The sequence below is a fragment of the Erithacus rubecula genome, assembly GCF_903797595.1.
Source record: "Erithacus rubecula genome assembly, chromosome: 15".
In the NCBI taxonomy this organism is placed as follows: domain Eukaryota; kingdom Metazoa; phylum Chordata; class Aves; order Passeriformes; family Muscicapidae; genus Erithacus; species Erithacus rubecula.
In genome coordinates, this window is record NC_136667.1 from 14,795,520 (window position 1) to 14,823,067 (window position 27,548).

At 42.9% G+C, this 27,548-nt stretch overlaps 1 protein-coding gene across 3 annotated transcripts in view; it reads right to left on the reverse strand.

Moving 5' to 3' along the window:
* Nucleotides 1-23,412, reverse strand: part of HTR2C (5-hydroxytryptamine receptor 2C) — a 213,212-nt gene extending 189,800 nt beyond the window's left edge. For 2 of the 3 annotated variants that reach the window (XM_079319290.1, XM_079319292.1), the window contains exon 1: nt 22,482-23,403. The gene's annotated coding sequence lies outside the window, so the exon portion shown is untranslated. Of the gene's footprint in view, nt 1-22,481 lie in introns of all 3 variants that reach the window. The other variant, XM_079319289.1, reaches the window with a different exon arrangement.
* Between the last annotated feature and the right edge of the window lie 4,136 nt (nt 23,413-27,548).

The following is a 27,548-nucleotide window of genomic DNA, read 5'->3' on the forward strand; positions in this document are numbered from 1 at the left end:
CTGACCCAGACCCATTACTTCTGCTGAAGCTTAAGTATTTTAGTGAATTTAAAAATCTCCAAGGCAAGAATTCAGCCTACCCATTGTGAGTATTGTCTGCCTTGTGAGTATTGTATTTCAAAAACCAAAATCACTTTCTGCTTTCCAAAGCATATAATTTACAAGCAATTAAGGAAGATGCAGGATACAAACTGATGCCACATGGTCATGGATAGAAATGTGTCTGTGAGGAGCTGGGATGAGATCCCACATGGGTGCTGCTTTCAGCTAAGGGTGGTATTGACAGAACTCAGAAATGGGGAGTGCTTCTCAAAGGACATTGATGCACAGGACATTTATTTATTTTTGCCTTAATAAATGCCGTGTAAGAAAACCCCAAAGAAGCTGTAATCTCAAAACTGTGATCTTAGTATAAAATCCTAATTGCCACACACTCAGTGTACTGTAAATCTGATGACAGCTGTTTAAAGGTGAGTAAAATCTGGGAAAAAGAAACCCTCTTTGTTATTTTATACCTATTAAATCTGTAAGCAATATCTAAGATAGCTACAACTGAGACCTGCAAATGAAAAAATTCATTGATTCTTCCTTTCTTCACTTACTTAATATGTACATTTCAAAGGGTTTCTTTAAAGACAGTTTCATTACTTGCCCAGAATATTTAGCTACAGATTTTGCTCCTGGGATGAAACATTCATAGGCACCAGTGACATAATTTTATATACAGTTAAAAACATTACATCTAAAAGCCTCTCCAGCAAAAATATATGCTAAGAAATATCAGTTTAAAGTTATTTTCAAAAATAATAAATCAGACCAGCAAATAATTTATTTTTTTTTTAATCATTGGATCCTGGAGCAATCCTGGCCAGTGGATTCTGGTTCCTTATGGATATTATCATCTAACAGTGTGATGAGCCCTCTGCAGTCATCCAATCCAACCATAAAGCAAACATTGCTAAGCCCGCCACTGAACCACAGCCCCAGGTGCCATATCTAAGCACTGCCAGTGATTCTGCCACTTCCCCAGACATTCTTTTCAAGAGCTTGACAGCTCTTTCTGGGAAGAGATTTTTTCCTAATATTCAATCTGAAACTTTGGAAGGATTTTCTCCAAAGCTCCCTCACATCAGTGACTGCCAAGTACTTAGGTTTTAAGGCCAAGAGTAGGGAGTCTAAATATTTAATGAGGTCTTACACATAGTAAAACCCAGAAATCTTTAATCAGAGTCTCCTGCAGCTACCCTGGAAGTCAGTAATATGCTGACCTTCAAAATGGATATATTCCTAAGGACTTCTAGTGATAAAGACCCACTCTGTTCTTAGGTAGGATTTTTTTTTGAGGTTACACTTCTTCCAACATGTATTAGCTTAATTTTAGTTTCCATCCACTGATTTATACAGTTCCACTTTTGCCTGTTAGTTTAAAAAGCCTCCTGCAACCATAAATCTCCTGCCGCAGTGTTTATACAGTTCCGATAAGTATCCTCTTAACCTTATTTTAACTAGACTGAGCCTCTCGTTAAAAATGAATGTTTTACAGACACCCAGCCATTTTTGCAGGACTTTCCTGAGCCCTTTACGAATTTCTATAATCCTTATTTAAAAAGTGTTGACATCAGAGAGGGGCTGAATGTCTAAGCAGTTGTGTCATCAGCAGGGTGAATGTGAGCAACAATCCCTCCCCCACAGGTACAGCCAAGGGCCACATTCAGCCACACAAAGCTGGAGCTCACACGTGGCTGGGTTTCAGCCTGACATCCAAGACCCTTTCAAACATCATGGCACTCTAAGATTGAATCCTCCCACCCTGCAGATGCAAGCAATTTTCTTCATTCCTAAATGCATGACCATTGATTTGGCTGCATTAGAATGCATAGGACACTACACCAATTACAATGGGCTTTGAATCAGACTTCAAAAGAAAATGTGCTGTGAAAAATGGGGCTTTTAGAGGACCAGAAGACAGGCATGTTCAGAGCTTATTCCAGCAGCATTCTGCAGCAAGAGATCCTTATGGAGGTCAGAATGATATCCAAATGCTGGTGTGCACCAGGAGGCAGCAGGAGCATTCACACCCAGCCATGAGAGAGGCAGTGAGGAATGGTGAGCTGACACCTTGGTGCTGACAAGGAGTATCTGCACCTGTGAGTACAGCCCTGTGGAGGACTGCCAGTTCAGGCAGTGCTCATGCAAAAAGTACATCCTATCTCATCTATTTTAATCATTGCAATAAGCTCATGAGAAACAAAAAGCCAGCAGAGCTGATCTACGCTGCTGAATGGAAAGATTCCATCCCTTTATGGAACGAGGGGGCACAGATAGTTTTACAGTGTAGAAAATGGAAAGCAGCTTTACTTGCTATGTGAAACCCATTCTAAGATGCAGAGCTGTGGGCATTTTCAATAGTTGCAGAAAAGATTACTATTCTTGCATCATATAAGTGGAAAATCATCAAATCCATGGCCTGATCACCCCACTCCACACTGCAGAAACTCCTGCTGCTCCCCCCGTCCAGGCTGCAGGCTTTGGAGAGCCAGTTCTGCCATTTGAACATGATACAAGATACAAAGAATGATGAGGCCCCTTCCTTGAGCTCAGGGGGCTCTGTGGCAGTCCTCAGGCTATGGCTGTGTGATTGACAATGTAAAAAGCAGTTTCTGAGCACCAAAATGTTGTGCTCCTAAACCAGAGAAGCCGCAGATTTATGTGAAAGAACTTCCTGACACTGATCTCTCCAAACTGATTATTTTCTTTTTAGGGTTTTTCAAATGTAAAGTAACAGCCATTAAAAAAAAAAAAATTAAAAAAATAAAAAAAAAAAAAATTAAAAAAAAAAAGTGCTCTGCATCTCTGCCCTCTTCCTTCTTCCATCTTCTGGTTTTCACTGGATGGAGAAATTCTCTCATCTCTGCTAAGACAAGGTTTTCCCCTTTCTCTGAACATCTTAGCTTCCATCAGAGACCCAAACAAGATGAACACACAGCCTTCTCCACCTTGACAGTTCTTGAATTCTTATACTGTTTGCCAGCAAACAAGTAAACTTCAGCTTTTTAAATAGCAATAAATTCTTCACTTCTCCCTGTCCTCTAAAATACCATGTACATTCACATCTCTCTCAAAGCAGTAATTGTGCAAGCTAGTAATTCTTAATAATTACAATGAAGATGCCTAGACTATTCCTGGCTACCAAAATTGAAGTTCTTATAGAGATGCAAATATATTATTTTTAGAGATGCAGAGCCACAGTTTATCTCACAGTCTAATGGCTCTTTCTTAAAGGGTTGCAAATTTTCTTGTGCACTGTGTTTTGTCCTGCTAATGTGGCACTTTGAAAATGGGGTTTCCAATATAACAGCATCTGTAAAATGTCACAGGGGAAAGGAGAAACTATTATTTTAGGTACAGTACTTTTGCCTCCACAAAAGTAAGCTTTTTTTCTCATATCAACATTCTTCAATGAAAACAGTAGGGATGGGGCTGAAGGAAGAAAGATATTGCCATGAGCAGATTCCAGGGTACAAACAGAATTAAAAATATTGATGCTAATCATCCACTCTTATTCATCACAGCACAAAAAAATTGCTTCACATACTTCCATGCTCAGTGATAGAAGACAGCTCTTCACTCCAAGGTACAGTTTGTAGTTAATCTGATTTTCCTGGAAGCAACATATTTTCTATTTAACTTCTTTTGATGCTGTTGTAAATCTATTCTTTTCAATATGAATTTTGCAGACAGGCTTTTACACACAGCCCAAGCTAATTCTTTTGAAAATGGCAAAATATTCCTCCTTTCCTCTGAATAGAACTGCTGTGGGCACAACAGCTTTAAGGAACACCAGCCAAAGGAAACTCCTCTCCAGGGGTGCAACAGCAAGCTTCACCAGCTCTTCCAAAGCCTTCAGGCTCCCATCAAGTTCTGGTGACCACGTAGCCTCTCCTGACACTACACTGACTGTCTAGAAGGACACATGATGAGCAAACATCCAGAGCTGAGGATGCTCCTTAATGACAGCATTGTTCATGCACCTGACAGTATTATAACTTGAGTTAGGCTGAGGAGTTTCCATGGAAACAAAACATGACACTAAGAAATAAAGCAGAAAACAGATTTGGAAAGAGGGTCCCAGGCCCACTGACAGTCTGGAGGAACTCCAGTGCTTGTCACAGCATTGAGAGAGGAAAATAGGAATAAAATAATTCCTCATAAAATGGTTCCATCCCACCACATTTCAGAGCTATTTTACTGGTGATGAGCAGTTTGGACAGAAGCAGGACAACCTGTACCAGTGCCTAAGCATCAGCTCCATGCCTGCAATATCAAAGGAGGCAGCAGTGCTCAGAGCTCAGCCACAGTCAGAGACACTCAGCCCTCCTGGGTCAAAATCAAACACCTTGGAAACAGGTTCAAATGCTGCTAGCTCCACCTTCCCCTGTTCTGTGTGGTACAGGAGCTGTGCTCTCAGATGACCTGCTGGCAGCCTGTTGAGAAGCTGAGTTTGCTGAGGCTGAGTGTCCCAGAGCAGCAAGCACAGTAACCCTGGGTGTGGAACACCCAGCCCCTTTCCACCAGCCATCACTTTGAGGCACAGGTGCAAGGTGACTGATGACCACTGTCACCACTGCCATCATCTGCTATGTCACCACAGAGCCACAACTTTCATTTGACCCAAACACTTCACCCAGACAGAGGAAAAGGTTCACTGAAAGGCAGCAGTTAAGAGAGAAATGTTGAGATCCAAATGCCTCCATTACAGCCAAAAGCAAGTGAAGAACCATCATCTTTCTTTTCAAACACCCTCTCCACCTAAAAGCTATTTCCAGGAGGAGCTGCATGTTGTTAGGATTTAACCTCATTGCAGTCTGGGTAGAAAAATGGGAGCTCTAGCCCATTTTTTCTAGAAACCCTATGCATAAGGCATCAGGCACAGTGAGCCAGCGTGCAGGGAAATTGCATCTCCCCCAGCCTTTAGCAATGCCAGGCTGGGACAGAGCTGAACAGCCTCCTCCTGCTCCCCAGCTCAACACAGACATCACACTGGCACAGTACAACTCTGTGGTGCATTACCAGCCTCTAAGTTAGCTGCAAAAAAGCTGTTTTCAAACCAGCACAGCTCATGTTTGCCTGGGGTTTGCAGATTCACTCCTGAAAGCTGCATGGCCATGGAGTTCTTGACAGTCTTCTGCATCCTGAACAGACACATCAACCCTTATCCAGACAGCAATGCAGAACTCAACAAGTCAGCATGAGATTTTTCTTAGAAGCCTGATAAAGGACAAAAAGTTCAAAAAGGGAAGAAATTCTTAAGACTCATTCCACCTACAGTAAAACTTTCACTTGAATGGTTTTATGTACTGTTTCCTTGCACTTGTCTGACAAGTTACTTCTCTTTGTACAACAAATTCTTACTCGAAAATAACACTGCCAAGAGTTTCTAAGAAATATCTGCACAAGACAATAAACCCTTAATTTTTGAGCTCTTTGTAACTTCTTATTCAACTCTTGTTGAGACATGAGCATGGCTCAAGTGGCACAAGTCTGAAGGAGGAAAGTCCTTGCAGTAAAAGCCTGAATTGCTACAGAGAGAACTCAGTGATTTCTTAGCTCTATGTCATGTGTCTCAGTGCCGTGCATGCCTCAGTTCTGCAGTGGCAACAGGAGATCAAAGACAGCCAATGTTACCAGCAGACCTCCCTGAGGCATGGCAAGATGACAGACCCCTGGGGATAGCCTTGCTTGCACTCATCCTTAGCATTTCTCATCCTCTTTGGTTGTAAAACCTTCTATTTGTACATGGCATTTAGCACAACAAGGGATGTCACAGTGTGTGACACGTCAGGAAAAAAAACAATGCAGTCAAAGACATACCTCCAAAAAAAAAAATCACATCCCATTAGGTTTCTTCATAAATATAAATTAATACATCCTACAATAATCACTGGATTTTCAGTTCTGTCCTGAACTGGACAATCCAGTCCAGTTTAACTTTCACTTTTGCTAATGCCACCTGAACCTTCATGCATCAGCTTCCTCCCCACCCCTCCACCTGGACCACCAGTTTTGGTCCAGTCAGCACTGAGAGTCATATGCTGGGGATGATTTAACTCTTTGCATCATCCAAACTGCACTGAAGGGCACTCACTACATCCTTGGCTAACAGTTTCCTCCTTCTCAGGAAAAGCAACAGTTGTGGGGAGGGTAAAGAGGTTTGGGAGCACCACACTCAGGGTGTTCAGATCCAAGAGCTTTGCACATCTGTAAGGTCTAGGCCCAGCACTGAGCATGTCCCTGACCATCCTATAGTAGCTCACAATTTAATACCCTCAGATTATAGTTGAACAACAAGTACCACATCCCTGTTTAAGAGAGGCATGAATTATTGATGATGTTCAGGAGCCCTATTAAACTGTCTAGTGGGCCAGCAAGAACATTCAGTAGTTCAGACGCATCAAAATGAATAATAAAGCTTTCTATTTTGAAGTTTGGCCGTTAGAGAAAAGAACCCTGGCAAATATATAATTTTGTGTAATTTCACTTGGATGCTCACTGTAATAGCCGTAGTATTTATGACACCATGAGTCATAACCATACACTCCTCAGATAGCAAAGACACCATTATCCACACTATTTAAAATCAGAGTCCTTATGCAGGAAAATATTCTACTAAAGGCAAGGCCTGCTTATTTGCCTTAAACTATAGGTTTAGTCTATAAATATGTACTATTTCTCTACGTACATCTGTGTCAGCCATGTGATACGTGTAAATATGTGTTATAAAAGGAGAGTTGTAAACATTAGGAGAAACACCTTCCAGTAATTCTTTAGATCCTGCATGTAAAACAGAAAATCCAATTAAATTGCCTTCTTCAGACAAACCCTTGTCACGCAATAATTAAATCATAAAATAAAGCCTCTCAGAAAAAGAATACTGCACATTCAGAACATGATGCCCACTCGCATTCTGGCAGCATTTGTGTGTTTCACTAAGTGCAATGAGAAGACTGAAAACAAAGTTATCATCTTTCTTTTCAATGAAGGGCAGTGTGGGCTAAAGCTGTTGTGAGGGACATTTTCAGTAAATCTTCCAGGGAGACAAAGGAGATTTTCCTCCATTCAGTTCTGGCAGATATTCAGCAGCAAGCCTGAGAAGTTCCTGCACTGAGGGTCAGCACCTCTCTTTCCTTCCTCCTCTTCACATAATGTGTAGGAGACTGTGGCTCCTGAGGATGTAACCCCTTGCTGATTGCCAGCAGAGTTTTTACAGCTGCCAGAGACCTTCCTGGGTATGAAACTGCACACAGCTTCTGGGATTTCACACATTTATTCAGTGCTTTTCATAATCATAATCACTTGGTTTAAACCTGAGCAGTAAAATATTTATTCTGAAAGACCCAATGTCTTGATTTTAAGGAACTTTCTGGTATTTTGAGACTTAAAGTCCACCTCGACCACTGCAGTTACAGTGAAACAGTAATTGGTATTTGGAGACATGTTGTTACATGATATTCGAAGGCATTTAACAGGATGTAGCTGCTATGTAAATATGTTTTTATTTGCAATATCCTCATAAAGCTTCTCTTTTTAATATCCTTCCCTGTTTGCTTACAATCACTATCCGCATAAAAGTCGCTAACTTGGGAAAATGTTTAATCTAGAACTGTTATATTCTGTGTCAAGCCTCAGAGGTTGCACAGACATATCACCCCAAAAGTCAACCCTTTGCCTAGGCAGAACTCCGCCCTGAGCAGTAACTGCCCCAAACTCCAGAAAACAGATCACTGAATCTGGAAACAGAGTCCTCTCAGAAGCTTCCTGATAGTGAAGCAATTGTTAACAAACAGGTAATTTCCCTTAGAAGACACTAAAACCTGAATGCATTTTTAGAACTACATGCACCCTAACACTGCCATTGCAACACATTTTTATAAAGCAGTGCAGCACAGCTATTATAAACTATGGCATCAACTGCCCCAGGCAATATTTTGTCTTTGGATCTTCATCTTTTCTGGAGTCAGCATCCACATTTGTGCAAAAAAAGAAAAAGATAACAGGGTCTGTTGTACAAAAACAGCTACCTGTTCCTATCATCCTCACAAAATAAACCCCTCATTTCTTATATTTTGTCTCCAATCAAAAATCTGTCATCCTGACAAAACTGAACTATCTTAGAAAATTGTATCAAGATCTTCAAGCTTGACCTCTTAGCTACCCATCATCAAAGAAACTACTGCCATTATGACATACATCCAAGCCCCTTAGGATGCTTTTCATACTATTAGGAAGTCTAGTGTTCAATTTCAGCATTTTCTCATTTTTCCTCTACCAGCCAGAAGCAAAAATGAAGTCCCTGAGAGACACAGAGCAAAAGAGAAAATTCTATCTCAGTATCCATTTTTCTCACAGAAATCTCAAAAATAAATCAGAGGTGAATATAGCTCTATAATTATTATTCACAGTGTTTCCAGTGAGCTTTTTCCTCATCTCTGGGAGATGCAGTGTTCTGCATCAATGTTAGACAACATGGCAAACTCACTTGTAAACTCCATAAAGGGTTGTGAATTCATCATTGCTTGGGGCAGTGATGTGGCTGGTAGTCATTTCCTGATCAAAATAATCTTCTGGAATAGCCCAGGACATAGAATACACAAAAAAACACTGATGCAGCTGTAGAGCAACACTTCTTAGAGACTAAGAAGAGACTGGGAATTGTTTCTTTCCTTGTTTATGACAGATATAATGAGAGTCTTTCATTTAGAGCCTGGAGTTAGTTCTTCCTTCAACTACAGCTAATAGACAAATGACAAACAAAGCATTAAAGCTATATGACTAGGCAAGATTGTAAAGTTTCAAAAAGAGATCCATTGGAAAGCATTCCAGAAAAATTTAAGTATTTGTTTGTCTTACAAAGTAACATCATTTCTTTTGGCTTCATCCCCATTGGGGGAGCTCAGGAAAGTGAAATCCAGAAACATGAAACAGGCTCAGATGCCAGCTCAGTTCTCCATCATGCTGTTTTAATGTGCCAATGCTACAGCCAAGGGAAGCTTCTGATGGATCTCACTGGTTTTACAGGTCAGGAAAGTTCATTCAACAAGAAATGTGCCCACGTGCCATCCAACAGGCAGCAGAGCTGAAGGAAATACAGAGAATCCCCAAGACCTGCCAGCAGAATAATGAGCTTTGCTGCATAGCATGAGACACAGGTCTTTCTTTTTCCCTACAAAATGTCAGTACTGGAAGCAGGAAACACCCTGTGAGACTAATGCAATCATTTTACACTGCTTTGCAAGTCACTACAAAAGTCAGATGTCAATGTTGAGCTTTGTATTGACTAGTGAAATATGAGCTTTCCAAATATTTTGTAAAAACAGTGTATTAAAAAAAAAAAAAAAAAGTGAAAATATTTGTAGAGATTTGTATTTGGAAATTTAATAAAATCTAGGGAGTTAATGACTGCTTAACATTGCCACTCTTCCTCAAATTCTGTGTCCAGCTCTGGGCCCCTCATGACAAGAAAGACACTGAGGGGCTGGAGCATGTCCAGAGAAGGGAACAGAGCTGGGAAGGGTCTGGGGCACAAGGCAGATGAGGAGCAGCTGAGGGAGCTGTGTTGGACAGAAGGACACTCAGGGTAACCTTCTCACCCTCTACCTCTCCCTGAAAGTTGCAGCCAGGTGAAGTTCAGCCTCTTCTCCCAGGCCACCAGCAGCAGGACAAGAACTGACCACAAGCTGTGTCAGGGGATGTTCAGGTTGGACATCAGGAAGAATTCCTTCATGGAAGGGGTTGTTGGAAGTGGCTGCCCAGGGGGGTGGTGGAGTCACCATCCCTGGATGTGTTCAGGAAATGACTGGACCTGGCACTTAGTTGACAAAGTGGTGATTGGTCCAAGACTGGACTTGATGATTTGGGACTTAAAATGGCCAAAAAATGCCTAAAATCGCATTAGAAACGGCCCAAAACCTCCTGAAATCCGTCCTAAAACACCTAAACTCTGCCAAAATTCCAAGGATTGCTGGGAAAAGCATCAGGAAAAATTCAGCCCAACAAACTAGAAAAATCCCCCAGAATTCGCACTTAGAGATGCAAAAATTCCTGAAAAATTGCACTAAAAATGGCTCCAAAAAGTCCTAAAATCACACTAAAACAGCCAAAATTGTCCCAAAACCCAGCCAAAATCCAGGGATTTATGAGGAAAAACTGGGAAAATAGGCAGGCAAAATATCTGGAGGAAATGCCAACTTAAACTGGCCCAAAAACTTCTAAAATCGCATGAAAAATGGCCCAAAAACTCTTGAAATCTGCATTGAAGCAACCCAAAATTGGCCAGAATTCCAGAGATTATAGGAAAAACATCAGGAAAAACCCAGGAAAAATTCAGTCTAAAGACTCAGAAAAATGCCTAAAAATTCGCACTAAGAAATGCAAAATTCCCCCAGAAATTGCACAAAAAAATGGCCAGAAATAGTCTTAAAAACTGCACCAAAAAACAAAAAAAAAAAAAGGCCCAGCTAGATTCCAGGGATTTCAGAGGGAAAAACTGGGAAAATGGGTGAGCAAAATATCTGGAGGTAATGCGACTTTAAACGGCCCAAAAACCCCTAAAATTGCATGGAAAAAGGCCCAAAAACTCCTAAATGATTCTGTGGTTCTGTGATCATATGCATTTACTGAAGAGTTTGCATGACAGGACTAGAAAACAATCGCTGTAAGTCATCTTCTCCTACTAAGATAAACATTTTTTAAAACTGTGAATTTTAAAACCATAATTCCTGAGCTGTGAGGACAGACAGAAAAGGAGTCACATGAGCCCAGACAGCCCAAACCATAACAGAAGAGACCCCTGTAAGCACACAGTGCTTACTGCTTCAGCAGGAGGGAGAAAATGGGCCCTCCTGGGTATCTCTAATCCCAAATTAGCATCATTAACAAAGTATTCACACCTTCTGTTTCCCAACCCACAGGAGATTTCACTCAAGTGCTGCAGGCAGATATAATATTTGCCCTGCCACAGATGAAAGAGCCAGGGCAAAGCCACAACTTATCCATTGCAGCTTTTCAGAAAATTAGTTGGAAGTCCAAGTCTCTCCAGCCTACTTTGACAGACTAAAGCAACACAAACATACAACACGGATTGGAGAAATAAAAAGAGAACTATCATAAAACCTGCAGCCAGCAGCAGACAGGGACAAAGTTTAAATCTCCAGTTAATAGCATCTAGTATTATTTTCAGGGCACACCACAAACTAGAGAATTTCATCTCACTTTGATAAAAGACACTGTTCCTCAGGCTGAGGACTTCATGGAGCACTCCCATGGCCTGATGAAGTCAGGGCCTGTGTGACCCTCCAGATGCCACTCCTGGGGTCACACTGGCACCACCCAGACTGTCCCTGCTGGCATGAAAGCCCCTTTGCAGTGGCAGCTCCAGTCACCCACCAGGTTTCTCTGCACACCGCAAACACACAGACAGGTTTCCCTCACTGGCTCAACCCCAGGTGTCCTATAAAAGAGACCCCAAATACCTGGTTCTTTTAAATCACTTCATCGTGGTGCAGGACATGATCACAGCTGGAACTGGTGCCTCCAGGGAGGGAGCCCAGCAAAGGAATCCCTGGGCTTTTGTGCCCTCACACTCTGCACCCATTCCAATGTGCTGTTTAGTTTGGGGTCTTGGTGCTGCTCAGCAGCTCCTGCAGAGCCTCAGAGTGCCAGGCCAGCCCCAGCCACCCCCAGCCCCGTGTGCTTTGTCAGGTGCAGGGTCAGTGCTGGTTCCCAGCCCCTTGCCTGGGGCTCTGGCCATTTCCCCCAGCCAGGGCACAGCCTGGAGCTCTCACTGCAGCTGCACAGGGAGTGCTCCTCAACATTAACATGACAACTGTGTTGGGTTGCAATACAGGATATGACCAGAAATATGTATTCTATCACCATCTGTTGGAGTGGGTGGGACAGTGACCCTTATCTCTGTGGCACATATTATCTGCTAATGGGCCATCTTTAAACCAGATGGGCAATCATCTTTATCTTCCCACAGCCCATCCTCCCTCCAGCAGATATCTCCTGTTCATGGCCAGTGAGTCCCAGGGCATGACTGATAAAATTCCATCATCCCACTGGGAGATGCTCCAGCCAGGGTAGGAGCCAAGCCTTTCCTACCCAGAGAAAAACTGAGATTTTGGACACCAACGTACCTTCTTTCCACTGGATTCCAGAGGAAAGCCAGACCTTTCCACATCCTCCCTGGACCTTCAGAGGAAAACTGCACCTTCTCCAGGAGCACTGCTCCAGCTGAACCACATCTCCCACTGCAGGAGGATGCAGCCACCATGGAATGGGACTGCTGCCACCACCCTGACTGACTGACGGGTGTCAGCTTGGATTCTGACTCTGGCAGGGTTGGGATTGTTCTTTGTAATCCTGCATTTCTATTTTAATTTTCCTAGTAAAGAACTGTTATTCCTATTTCCCATATCTTTGCCTGAGAGCCCCTTAATTTCAAAATTATAATAATTTGGAGGGAGGGTGTTTACATTCTCCATTTCAAAGAGAGGCTCCTGCCTTTCTTAGCACACACCTGTCCTTCAAACCAGGACAACAACCTATCATAACCATGCTCCAACCCAAATTCCAATCACCTAACATTAAAAAATGCACACCTATCTTTTAATATTAATAAATTAGAAGTTCAAGATAATAAGACTTGTTTGTTCTAATTTTTACACCACAACTAGAAAGCATCTGCACTGTGAGATAGCAGCAATAACTCAAAGCTAACGAAATTTTGTTTGCAAGTAGCACAAGGTTATCACTTCTGCAAAGGATTTTACATAATAATGCCTCCACTGTGAATATCTCCAGAGAAATAAAGAGTGGGAGAAATAAACACCTCCTAGGTAAAATGTCTATTACCTTTAGCATATTTATAATTTGGCTTAATATAGAATTTGGAGGGTTTTTTGCAATATTTCTTTTTATTCAGCTTTTACAAAAACTCACATTCTTTTTCTATGCACCCTATCTGCATTAAAAATCATTAAAGTAATACCTGCTTAACATGCCCTTGCTCATCAGCCTAACTTGAAGCATGGTCTGACTTGGCAGTGTGATGAGCAGCCCTTCTCTGTGCATTCCATCATGTTTGGGGGTATAGGCTGCTGGGCTGCATTTGCATACATTAGATACCTACTGCTAAGATGCTAATAAAACATTATTTTAAAAACAGAATGAATAAAGTCAACCTAAAAAGGAGTCTAAAACATTCTTAAATAATCATGGCATCTTCATGGCATCTTTTCTTTTTGAAAAAAAAAATAAATAAATTAAAAATACCTCACAACTTTTAAGCATCCATGGCTTAAATATTATTAGGATTTCTAGGAGAAATATTCTTCAGCCCCAAAAGAGCCCATGTTTTATTTAAATTAGCATTACACCTAAGAGCTTTAGCACATATTTTCTTCTCAGGCATTTCTTATTACTTTGTGACTGTTTCGTATCACCCCTAAATAAGAGTGTCACCAGCTAAATGAATAGAGTGAGCTATACTTACTGATGATTTATACAGAACTAAAACATGTATCAGGAGGCATATTTCCACCCTGAGTCTCTGGATACAGCTCCCTGTGGCAGCAAAGGAGCCCTGTGCCTTTCTGCCCTGAATTTCTAATGAAATAATTTGCATTGCACACACTCCTGAGCTCTGGCGTGCACAACTTTGCACAAAGTTGGAAACCTCCATCTGGGAAAGGCACACGGTGTGCCTCACCCTGTTCTGAACATCCTCTACAGCCACTGCAGGCATCACTTGGCACAGCTCACTGGAGCCTCTCCTCTGCTTCTGCAAGGAGAGGGGAGAAAATAGACTGGAAGAATCATTCCCAATCTTATCCAGCAATCACATGGCAAGCATTGGGGCAGTGAGAGCTGTAGGGACTGATGGACTCTCCTACATGAACAGAAGAACCCTTCTCCTTACTGGTGAGGTCAAACAGGGAAGAGCTGGGTGCTGATGACCAGTCATGTGAACAAAGTCTTCCCTTTGGTCCACTATGTGTTATCCTAAAGAAGTTCCAGGGACTCCAAACATTTTGTGGATAATGTAATATAGTAATACAAGTAATAACCCCAAAAGAATATATGTGAAGAAAATAAGACTCTGAAAACAGTTCTCAAAAAATCAGTCACACTGGCCATCAGGTGAGTATAAATTTAACTATGGTGCTGGATGCTGGAGCAGTGATGGTAACAGAGGAAGCATCAGATTAAGGAGTAAGAGATAAAGGTCTAACACCTGCAGCATCACTCATCTTATTTAGCTGCTCAGTACCCTGGATAATATATTCTACATACTAACAGAAGTATTTTTAAATGCAACTTCAAACCTAGCATTTATAAAACCAAGTACATTTTTCTACCTCCTTCACACAGTTCAGACCGTGTTTCAGATTTTAAGGCATACTGGAGAAAGAAAATAATCTGTAAACAAAGAATGAAATCCAAAGCAACCATGAAGATGCAGAGAGAAAAGTCCCCCAAACCCTCCACATAACTTCTCCTGCTGCTTTGGGTCTCTCCCTTCCCTATGTGGCCACAATTTCCATAGATTTGCAGCATCACACTTATCAGATTGTATTGCAACCAGTCAGAGCTTGAACACTGTCAAGCAGCACAATCATATAAGGGCTTATACCCAAACACAAGGACTTTTCATCTTGCCACACTGCAACCATCTCAAGGAGACAGAAGGGAGAGAACACAAGCTCCTACTTGACCAGGTACAAGGAGTCCTGTGAATAAGCATCAAGACTGGCTCAGAAACAAGCAAGTGGCTCTTTGTGCTAAGCTAAGCAAAGCAGTGGCACAAGGAAAGGCCAGCACTTTTGGAAAGAGGCAGTTACACAAGAAAATTTGCCATCTTGTAGAATTGTCCCTTCCTCACCCACATGGTGTTAGGCACAGCCCCTACTGGGCTGTGCTTAAACACATTCACAGCAGTCAGGCAGACATGACGTTGATCACTGCTGCCAGGATATATTAGGATTATTATATTCTCACCCTGCTTTTTACATTATTCTCTAAGCATCTGCTATTTGCCACTGTTGGAGACAGGATACCAGTCTGTCAGTAATTGTTAGTGTCAAGGAAACAAATGGACTGCACAAGAATAAACTGTGGAAAAAAATGAAAGTGGCAAAAAGAGAGAGGAAGAAGTAATCAAGGTGCAATCATAGAGTCTCAGAGATGAGGTCAAGGGGTGCTAAATAAATAATAAATACCAGGGTGAGCACTGAGGGGATAAGAAATAGAAAACAACACCTCAGTGATTGGAAGGAGAAAGATTTTACTTCGTATTTCTGCTAGAAGGGAAGTACCTCAATGGCAGAACAGTGGAAAAAGATGATCAAGCTAAGGAAAAAGCATAGATGAGGCTGGACAGGAGCATTTTGGATGAGCCACAAATATTAGTCCAGCAATTGTAAGTTGTCAGACTCAAAGCAGCATCACAGATATTTAAACACCAGCAGAAAACTCAGAACCAACAAAAAGTATGGGGAACAAGAGTGCTGAAAAACTGATTTTGTAATTTGCTTTATCTTTGTAGTGGATTTTAGGAATACCTCAACAGCAACCTGTTCAGTCTCTCCTGGGAAACATCACCCAGTGGCCACCAGGAAGCTGAACCTGCAAGCAACAGAAATCATTTGGCCTCCTGTACCTGCACATGATGGGAAACTCAATCAGCCTTTGGAATAATCCCAAAATTTTTTAATCTGCTTAATAAAGGGAGAGGAGGGAGGGGGGAATAGCAGCTGGGCCAGCACTGCAAACTTGTTTTTTGCAAACAGCTCAGTGACACACCACACATTGAGTGTAAGAATATCATCACCTGAAATTACTACAGCATGCTTTAAAAACCACTGATAATTGACAAGATGTAATTTTAATGAGGAACCATCAGTGGATGGAAGTGCTTTTAACTGTGCCTACAGAGACAACTTTTGCAGCCCAATGCAACTCAGAACTGGTGTAAGTGATAAATATTGCCAAACTTAGACAAGCACAGTGAGACAATTCAGTCTTCTCCATGTGCCCAGCCTTATCAGAGATCAGACTCTGCTACAGAGGAAAACACAAATCTACTTGTCTGGGACCAAAGAATGCAGTGGGGAAGAATCTACTCCACTTACAGAAGGGGGAACTGTTACATTGAAAGTTGGAGAATTAAAAAATATATATGGGAGTCAGAGCAGATAAATGGAACACAAGGTCCCAGGGCCATGTTGGAGCTACAGGATCTAATGACACATTTAGATGTTTGAAGAGAGGCAAGGTTAGAAAAGTCATGTTGTTTCTGTGTATGGTGCTAGTGAGAATATTAGTAAAATCTGGCATTCTGCTGTCCCAGAGAAGCCACCTCTAATGTTCACAGCCCAAAAAGATGCTGAAAACCACAGAGAAATGCACAGAATTTAAGTGCCTGAAAACAGATTGTGTGGAAAGGGTTTAAATTATATCTTCAGCAAAAAGAAGGCTGAATAATGATTTGTCCACATCATGGGAAATGATTTGAATTACCAGCAGGCTCCTTAATTAAGCAGACAAAGGACGAAGATGATTCAACTTATGGAATAAGAAAATAAACAGATTGGATTTATTATTTTATAAATCACCAGAAATAATTACTCACCAAAACAACCACCCTGAGGATGCCTTTGAGATCCAGTTATCTACACTCTTAAATAAGCCTGAATATTCTTCTGAAAGGCAGGGAGAAGTTGCTGGGTGAAATTTTCTACAGCCTCTGTCATCAGGATGATCCCAAGGATCATGAATGCATTGCAGAACTGAGGAGAGAATATTTTCCATATTCACACTACAGTGCTCAGACTTACTTGCTTACATGAGGTTTTACATTTGCACACAGTTTTAGAAAAGAGAGAATGAGATTATTAACATTTAAAAGCAGCTGAGTTACCAAGACAAGAGAGCTGTTTGGTACATTTATTTCAGCATTCAGCTATTTTATTGTTGTAACCAAGTACATAGCACTGGGTACCATAAAATATAAAAATACTGGCTTTTTCAAAGGGAGTGTATATTAAATTTAATCCATAACTGTGAGAGTTTCAGTAGACATACAATAGCCCCCATTAGGAACATTAGCATTCCAGATAACAATGTCCACAATAACTGTGTGCAAACCATTATATATATTAAAGTGTGGATAATTAACATGCTTCTGCATTTTATTATTTTTTACCTTTGCAAGCAATAGCTGTTCTAAAATCATAAATGCCTGCCCAGAACTTCCTGAATGTCACATATGCTGAAAAAGAAAAGTTGTGGTCAAACACGGCAACTCTTGGCATGAAAACACACTCAAAATTCCACATTTTGGCCAAAACAAGCTGGGTAAATCGCAAATACAAAATTCTTTATGGCACAAATCTCACTCTGCTGGTCTTCTCTCTGCAGCAGTAACTGCCTGCATCCAAGCAAGGTGTTGGGAAATGGCCAGGAGCAGAAGATCCACAACACCCACTGACACAAACATAAATTATCCACATCAGTCTGTAACTGACACAGATTTTCCCTCTTTTCACCATAAACCCTGGAACATACAAGTCTGGCAGATAAAACTGCTGTTGAACAGGAGGGGGGAAACATGACTAGCAGGGCCAATCAAAGAGATGGTTTCTAGAATCAAGCAGTAGTATCAGGTCCCAGTGAGCAGAAACACAATGGCACCTGCTGTTGGGATGCTCAGAAGCAAACAGCAGCACATGCTGCACAGGGACTGACAAAAGCACTCAATTCAGCAAGGCAGAGTCAAACCTGCAGGGCCAGATCCTCCACCAAACCCTTCAAAGGAGCCTGGAGCAGCCCAGGTGGGGCTGGTGGTTTGCTGAATGTGGGCTGAGACCAGCTGCTGTTGTGGGGTGGGTTCATCTCACCCCACACCCAGCCCTGAGCCAGTCACACAGGCTCCATCCATGGGACTGGAGAGGACTGGGCATTTCCAGCCTGCAATTCATCTCATCTTGTAAGGATAATGCTTCCCTCAGAGTGCTTTTTTTCTCTGCTGCGAAGAAAATCTAAACATGAAGCTCCAACACAGTGTCAAATTAATGCCCTTCTGTCTGTCAGAGCCAGGTAATTACACCTATAATGACCAGTGAGATCTTCCATACTGTCACACCTAACAAATAAAGCTGGGACAGAGCAAGGAGACCACCTTTGCCACTGCTTGAGTTGGAATCAGAATTTATTACTTGTTACCTAATATCTGTGGAGGAAAAAGCAATTCAAAATACAGAAATTGGTCATAAAGGAACCAAGTTACCAGAACATGTCCTGCTGTCCAGAAGACCAAAGTGATGATCAGATTGTGTCCTGGCTGTAGAGCAAATTAGCTGAAGTAGTTACTGTGCAACTTGAATCCATGGACCGTGGCCCAAGGATGGAAGAATCTTGCTTGGCAGTGGGACTAACCTTTAACATGTCCTGGCTCACCAATAAAGTGCAGCTTTGCTGTGGAACAACCTCCCACTTCTATTTTCCCCTTTACTGATTGTGCAGAAACCACAGAATTCATACAATATTTATAGCACAGAAGGAGTATTATCGTGATGGGGGGGGTTGATGCCATTTCTCTAATGTTTGTTGACTTATGGCTAGAGTGTGCAATTCAACAGCTGAGGAACATATCATTTCTATTCATGCTGCACTGCTCAGAAGTGCACACATTTCAGTCTGTGTCAGCTGAACAAAGGTAGCCAGATCCTTGGACACTTGCCACTGCAGCTATAGTAGAATTATGGTGCCTTGAACATTTTATGATCTCTGATGATAGCAGCATTTACACTGGGCTGATGGTTCAAATTAATCTGATTTTCAGAAGTTACAGCATTTAATTAGGATTGGTAATAAAAATTACAGCATTGAAGAAGCATTATGACAGCATCTGTCCTGATCCGGGGGTGGGGGGAATCAGTCAAGGTTTTTTTAAAAAAAGCAATAAATTATTAAATTTGGTTAGTCACAACCAAAGAAAATGACCTTCTGGAACAATAAACTATTGTTTAGTTTGATAGCAGCTGTCTCACCTTTGGGGTGGAAAGTCACCTGATAATTTTGCACCTCAAAACATTTCTTTGATGCGGTGTAAAACCCTCTCTACAATGCAGGTCCCTTTCTGTACATTTTCTAAGCAACTAAATCCTAGCACTCCATTTTTACTTTTATTGCCTTCCAGACTGGTGAGAGCAATATAATGATTCATCATTAAAGTACTCCTTAAGCAGCTTTGCTCCTATTTGTTGCTATATATATTAAATAGAAATTGCTCTTTGAATTCACCTCTAAAGTCAGATTCAGTTTTTTATCTAACAAGAACGGTATCTCCAGTCATCATCTGAATCCAGCAAAGTGAGAAAACCTTTTGCATAATATAAATATCTGCATTCACTAAGAGGAGACTGATGCCACCACCTACCGTGAATGCATTTTATAAGTGGTACAAAGCCAGATAGATTTCAAATGCAGTAGCACAGACTCTTAAAGACACTCCAGGCACTCTCAGAAAGGAACAGTTTTATCTCCAACTCAACAGTTTCTGGACCACAGGCTTTACTCACCTGTAGCTGGTTTACAAGCAGCATACAAACCATAAAAATGCAATGGTTGCTGAAAGAGTGCAGGCACCTAAAGACAGGCTGTTGCTTAAATCCCTATAGAAACCAGGGGAATCACTCCCCAGCAAATAGTCCTTTCTTTGCTCTTTGTTACCAATCTCCTGCACCACCTGTGACTGAGGAGCAGCAAATGACTCACCAGCTATGCCAGCGTGGCTGGGCAGGCATGGGACCTAATGGAAAAGGGCAGGCATTGTCTCCAAAAGGGCAAACCTGCAAAGATCCCAGCATCTCTGCTGCCAGGTCTTCACTGGGCCCATAAGAATGCCAAGTTTAACCCCTTGTTGCAGAGGGGCACAGCAGGGAGTCGCTGCCCTCAGTCTCCAGGTGACTGCCAGGCAGAGGAAGGTGACCAGAGAGTATGACACAGAATGCTGGCCAGTGCCCATTTAATAAATTACAACTTTAGAAATGACTATTATTAATGCCAACAAATAGCTCTCAACTTCCACATGGTTAGAGTTTAAAGCAGAACTTTATTGCTGACCAGAAAAGCTGCTCAGAAATAATCAGTGGTTCAAATATACTAGTTTGATTTCCTGAGTAGATACAAGTAAGGCTGTAAGGAAGGATATTCCCATATACTTCTTCAGAGCACAACACATGGAAATACACCCCAACATTTTGCTGTTCTTGTAGAAGCACCTTTTGAAAAAGACACTTGCTGGAATAGAGGCACAAAGATGACCAAAATAGTTGCTGGCCAACAAGTGCCCTAACCAATTATGAATTATGAAATCTTGTTTAAGAACCATTTTGCTTTGATTCAGCCAGTTCTAATCACCATTCTGTCTGTGTGCAAACAGCAGTAAATGGGATGACTAATATATCTTCTTTTCTAGTGTTTCCTGCACAGGCAATGGTGTTACTTAATGCTCACCACCTTTTATAAGTGCTGCTCTAGAAAGAAGTCATTCAGACGACCTTTTATCAATTCTACACTGTGAGACTCCACTGAATGTTCGTACATTTGTGTTTTCACCATTTCAGATGAATTCAGGAGATTTTCTCCTCTTTGTGGGAGAAATAAGTGTTGCTATGGAGCACTGGATATCACCTCGTGTGTGGATCCACTTTCTCAGGACAGAGAGAGCAGCTGCTTCCCAGGTATCATCACAGCCTCCATCCCTGGCAGGGATTGTGGCTTCTTGATTCATGCACAACAAATCCACCACACCACTTCTGCTTCTCCAGCTCCAACACAGAGGTCTTGCAAAGCAGAAGAGATCTTCTCTACAGCATCCCAGAAGAGGACACACAAGTGTCCTGTTCTTGCAAAGAGAGAAGGAAATGTTCTTGACTGCATTGGGCCCAAATTACAGAAACAAACAAACAAATAAATGAACAAAAAAAGGGAGAGAGATTCTACTCCAGACTTCTCTATGAGATATGTCAGTGCTGAGTGAAACACAGCACAACAGCCCTGGGGAAACTGAGGAGGCAACTACAAATGCTCTGACAAAAATGCTCACGTTCCAGTTGAGAATGTGTTGCTACCTGAGCAAAGAAAATAAAAGTGAGTAAAGAGATTTACAGTGGAGATGACAGTGCTGCTCTTTTTCCTGAAGAGTGCAGTCATGAATGACACATTTGTTCTGCCAGGATGCCACAGAAACACTTCTGAAACTGTTACACAGCAATGGCACTGTTGGCTGTGCTGTATCAATAGCTCTGCAATGCCAGAAACAAACACAAACCACTCTCCATATGATGCAGGTGCATAATCCAGGCAGCACCTCCCTCTTCTGCACAGCCAGGTTTCCTTGGCAGGGTCTGCACTCAGGAGCCAACAGGCAAACCTACATATGTGAGTCAACCAGGCCAACAAAATAAAATATCCACATTTGATATCCAAAGCCCAACACTCCGCTTTTCCAGAAAACTGGAAACTTTCAGCTTAATCTTTACAGAATAAAGCTCCCACTGGAGGTCTCAAGACAAACCAAAAACACATGCCCTGATGGTGAGAAGATAACAGTATTAGGTGCTGTTGATTTTATTAGGGATTTCTCAAGAAGACAACTTTCAAAACAAGCCTAAGTAAATTTGATGGCACTGAAAGATTTATTTTTTTTCCTCCCAGATAATGGTGCAAAAAAATCCTCAAGCAAAGATTCTGGGTGGTAAAGTAGTTTGAGTTGAACAGAAGTCTCCACAGAGCTGGGAAAGCAAAACACAAACCCCAGACACTGCTGCTTCTCAAACAAATTTCCTTCTCTACTTGAAGACACCAAGATCAACCCTTAAGCACCTCAACATTGCTTCTTCCTCAGGGAAGAAGATCACCTCTTTTCTTCCTCTTAGTATAATTTCACTCCTCAAGAAAACACCAGCTCCCTGCCAGCAGCATTTTCCCTCTATGCATGGGTGCTCTCTGTCCTCCCCACGACACAGGAGCAGAACGGAGGGACCTGTAGAGTGCACTGTGTCCCAGTTTCTGAACCGAAGCACAGCCCAGCACACTGCAGGAACCCCATCGAAAGGTCATACAGCAGGAACAGGTAAAAGCTCTCAGGTGCATTTCGCTGAGACGGAGGGTAGTTTGTCTCAATTAAGTGCAAGAACTTTATTGCCAATCAGAAAAGATATCACTCAGGTATCTTTGCCCTCTCCTCCCTGCTGCATACAAAGAAATCACACACATATTTTCTGTCTGGTATTATAAATTGCAAATTAAGCCCTGTTCCCATGGAAAATTTTTAGAAATGTTATACCCCAAACTGAGGAGAGGACTGTATCTCCTCGGCAAAGATCGTGGCATATTGAACAGGCAGCAGCACCTACCTCCGTGAGCCGACAGAGCCAGCAAGCCAACATAATTCCTCTCGGATGGAGACATTTACCCCAGCTCAGACAGCCGGGGCTCTGCTGCCATGCCTGGAGCTTCGGACACACCAGGGAAGCATCTTCTGTGAGCAGCGCGGCTCCTCTCACAGCCCGACCTGCAGCGGCGGCAGCCTGCGAGAGCAGCAGCAGTTGAATTGCTGCACATGTATCTCTGCAGATTATTTCCTGCTCAAACACTTGGCGTAAAAGCAGATGCTCTTAACCCTCTGGAGGCCTCTGCCTTTGTCCCCCCTCGGCAGAAGAAAGCTGGCAACTCCAAATATTCTGCGGTGAGGCCGGAGAGGAATGACCGGAGACACGCAGGGCATCTTCCGAGAAGTAGTCCCAACCTCGTGCTAGTTGCAGTCACTTTGTGCTCAGGGAGAGCCAGGCAATCCCACGGCAGCCCACGGCATCCCCAGGCAGGCAGCACACGGCTCCCACTGCATCGCCCACTGCAGATCCCCAGATCCAGCGAGGCACCGCTCGCAGCTCACGCAGGAGCCCCGGCGAGGGTGCGGTGGCCAAAGGTCTGACCCTGCGGCTGGAGGCCACGGCCGGGCAGGCGAGGGACACGAGAGCAGCACAAGTGATGTGGGGAGCCCAGCAGGGTGCCCCGAGCTCAGGCTGGCCGGGCTGCTGCTCCCGGCGCGGCGCTGTGCGGTGCCGGGCGCTGCCCCATCACCTGCGGGCACACCGGGCGGGCACAGCCTCTCCGGGCTGGCGAGCGGCAGCGCTGCTCCCTCTCACAGCCTGCGAATGTGACTGGAAAGCATGGCTGAAAACATGCTACAATTAACAGGAGGGAGGGAGATACTATTGCTCTCCTGCTAGTCTTAAAGGCACATTGCTCGCGTGTGCTCGTGGGGGATGCAAACGCCCGCAGCTTCAGTCGGCTCTCAGCCATGTGCAGGCAGCCCGGGCAGGAGCGCAGTCCGGGTACAGGGAGCACCCGGGAGGCAGGAAGGGAAGGGGAGCTAGCAGGAGAACCTACATCAGGGACTGGGAGTGAGGCCTGACACGCCTTCACCACTGTCCTGGGGGGAGTCCAGCCAAGCCCCTGCCACCCAGCCCGACTGCTGACCCCTGTCCCTGTCCCCAGCATCCCAGCCAGACATGGTCGTACTGGGCACTGCCCCACCGAATCCCACAGGGCACCAGCCATTGTATCCAGCAGGCAAGGAGGGCCTGCACACCCCAGGAGCACGGTGTCCCTCTCTGGTCTTGGCAGGAGAGTCGGGTTAGTGGCACTGTTCCCACTGGGGACACTGGCCAGGATCACAGCAGCAACAGGTGCAGTTTTGCACCCTGGTGTTACACAGCAAGGATATTCCTTCACAGCCAGAAGGTGAGGCACTGAAACCCAGTGTGTCACACATCCTAAAGCTGTGATGAGTTCAGCAGGTCTTAGACTGGCTGTAGCATCTGGGGCCATAGCCACGCTCCTCCTGCCCCAGGGCTGGGGCCAGCAGGCTCTGCACCAGCTGAATGCCACTTGTCCTCTCTTGGCTTCTCCTCATCCCCTCTTCTGAGTGCCTTGGGATACTCTGGTTTGCCCTCCATCATGTCACAGCACAGACAAAACAATAACAATGCCAGTAACTCCAGACCACATCAAGCTTTTCCCTCCCTTGCCCCCCTAACAGCTGGCATCTGAAACTCAGAAGTCTGCAAAACAGGTGATTTACCCTATTGAAAATCTTCACTTTTTTTCTCAGCAGCAGTTGTTGCCATAGATAATATGTTTTTTTGAGCAGGATGAACTAGTGTGAAGCCCTGAACCTTGTTAAGCGCTTTGCGTCACACAGCAACCCGTTAGCACCTTTGATTCTCCAAGGCCGTGGAGACACCAAAATTAACCTGATCAATACCTGCCTCCATCACCGTGAGGGAAGCTATTAGCAGTGTGGATATTTCAGCCCGGGCACACAAAGCCAAAACAAATTGCTATGGTGAAAAGTAAGTTAAGCATCCTGTAACTTCAGGCTTTCCTGAAAAATGGTCTGAAAGGGAAGGTACCATTAACACAAAGCCAGCAAATACTTACTGCTGATGGAAGAATGCATCACAGCAAAACAAATACTTTCTTTCCTGTAGTGCTAGTACAGAGGGGCTATTAAAACATGATCCCCTGATGAAACTAGTGCAATGCATGTTTCACTGCTTCCAGGCCATGCAGCTTTGTGCAAAAATACCACAGTGGATTAGCTCAAAATCGTCTTTATTAAGTATTGCATATCTTAAAGAAAGTCTTTTTAACACCAGACCAACAAAACATGTATAAGTAGTTATCAAAATGCTAGGCAGAGACACTTAAGGCTTCATACTCCTGAAGTCTTTCCCCTGAGTATCCAAGATCAAATTTGTTCTCCAGAAGATAGCTGAGCATTTCTCGAGTTTAATGCTTCCTGAGCTCATTGATTAGTATGCAAACACAGCACAGTGACTGCCAGCACATCACTACAAGTATCTGTCCTGAAAAAAGGCAGTCCTCTGCAACACACTCAATAGAAATATTCTGTGAACAGGCACTGTTACTCTTTTAAACTGGAACATTTGATGGACCAACCAACTTTAAATTCAGGGGAAGTGACTGCCTATTAAATTCATAAGACCAAATGCTCATTTGAGGTATTCTATCCTTTACAACAGAGTGTTTTGGCATGAGAAACTCAGGTCAGCAGGGTCATATCTTTCTGACAGACACCAGACCTGTCACTAAAAATTATGCACATGTTTGCAAGGGTAGAATGTTTTGATTTAGTGTAATATGAGACTTCATTCTAAAAAATATTTGAGTCTAAGGAAGCCATCGTATTGTGAAATATCATACTACAGAAAGCTGAATCATTCAAAATGTCTGCAAACAACTGCAAGACCCAAAATTCACATCACAATTGTATTAAACTGCATATTCCACCAAAAATATGTATTCTAATTAGACTACACTGCAAAACAACCTTTCTCAAAGACTGCAAATGCATAATAAATAAATGTAAACCCTAAGAAACACAGTCATCATTAGAGTGGGGGTTTATTTAAAAAAAAAGAAAGAAAAAAAAAAAGAAAAATAACTTTGGAAGTTAGAAACCTCACTATAACTATTCCAAACTTTCAGAAACATGTTTTCAAGTGTATTGCTATGTGATACCTGAGGAATGACAGCTCTAAAACCTTTTGAAACTTGGAACTCTCAAGTGGTGGATGTGTCCATGTACACAAAACAAGCAACAAGAGACAGTAGGCACATTCAAGAGCATCCAGCATGTTGACCCTACTGGGACTTAAAAAATAACAGCACAGTTTAAATCACTACTTTGGAAAAAAAAATAAAACCAAGCAGGAACAAGAGAGATGAAGGCATGGCAGGATGAAACTGTACCCACTTGCATGGGTTCTGTAAATATTGTTGCTATCTCTGCTCAGAAATCCCAGAATACTGACCTCAGCCTTCATGTTAAAAAATTCTCATGCTCTACTCCTGACATTCAACATCTGACCTCTCTTTATAATTATTCTTTTACTGCATTCATGTAGTGCATGAAGACTAAGCCATCTTCCAAGAAACGCTTTGTCTCCTGCTGTTACCAAGTTGCAAAAGATCAGGGTTGGTTTGTAGCAGGTAAACAATTCGTCCATCACATAAACCATTCATACATCTATTGTCAGCTCATCCTTCAGGTCACATTTGGAAACCCTTACAAGTGGGGGAAAGGGCTTCCTAAAGTGTGAAAAGCAATGTCAGCACAATCATTGCAGCCTTCTGGAGAGGGGTGGGAGTGGCTGGAGTTTCCCTTGTGCACTTCATGCACTGAAGCACTGCACTGCCCAACCCATACAACCTGAACCCCTGCAGATAACAATGGCAAGAGCAGCACTGGAAGAAGCCAGGAAACTGTGGGTAAGCAACAGGCAGGGAGACTGTCCCTCCCAATCCTTGCATCCACTTTTCTTGCATGCAGTAAGAGCCATATTCAGTCCAGTGAACAGCTCCTCTGCAGACCATGAACTGAAAATTTTGACCAAGAAAAAAAAAATCTGGCAAATGGTGAAAGCTTCTCTTAGAAGCTCCAATTCTGGACTCTCTACAGGCTCTTGCTGCAAATAAATTATAGAGCCTCTGTCATATGCCAAGCCTTCCACCCAGGGCTGCCCTGAGCTTGTTCTCCAAGCTGCCTAACAGCAGCTCCCAACAGTTTGTATCACCACCCTTCATTTTTTTCTTATAAGCCCCTACCAATATTCAGCTACTGAGCACCTGCCATGACCCCATGGATGTCTGCATTGAGAACCACTGGGTTCTGAATAGTGAGGGGCTCCAGCCAGGAAGAGAGGTGCAATAGCAAATTCCTGAGTATGGAGTTTGGGAAGCAACAGCACTGAGCTTTAATATCCAGCTTGCTCAGGAAGTACTTCTCAGCCACACTAACAAAAGGAGCAACTAAAGCATTTACAGTTTTGAACTCTCACACACACATTAGCCTGGTGAGCCAACAGTCCCAAGGTTTATTTATATTGGAAAAACTTCAGAAGTTCAAAAAAGGCATCAGCATCCAAGCAAGGCACACTGAGGCTGCAGCACCTCACTGGGAAACATCACAGGACCAGTCAGCAGTGCTTCCCCCAAGGAGATGCACAGGGAGTTCACTGCAGGGAAAAGCCAGGGACATCAGAGACCTAAACATCCTTTCAAACACCCCCATCTGCAAGACAAAAACCAACTCTTTTGACTTGGTCTATTTAGAAGCAGATATTAATGATTATGAATCTTTGAGGTATCTGCATTGTATTGTGGTTTTCAGTGAGGTTTTCTTTGGTTTTAAATCAGTAATTATGTTGTGCTTGAAAATATTCTATTGTATTCAGACATTAGAATCCCACAGCCCTCCTTATAGCTGTGATTTAGAAATGAAAGTATTTGCACTCTGAGTAAGGTTTGCAGAATTCAATGAATGTGTTGGCAAAGAGTCAAAAGAGCATGTTTGGACAGCCTGGGGATTATAAGGTCCCCTCAGCTGCCTTTTA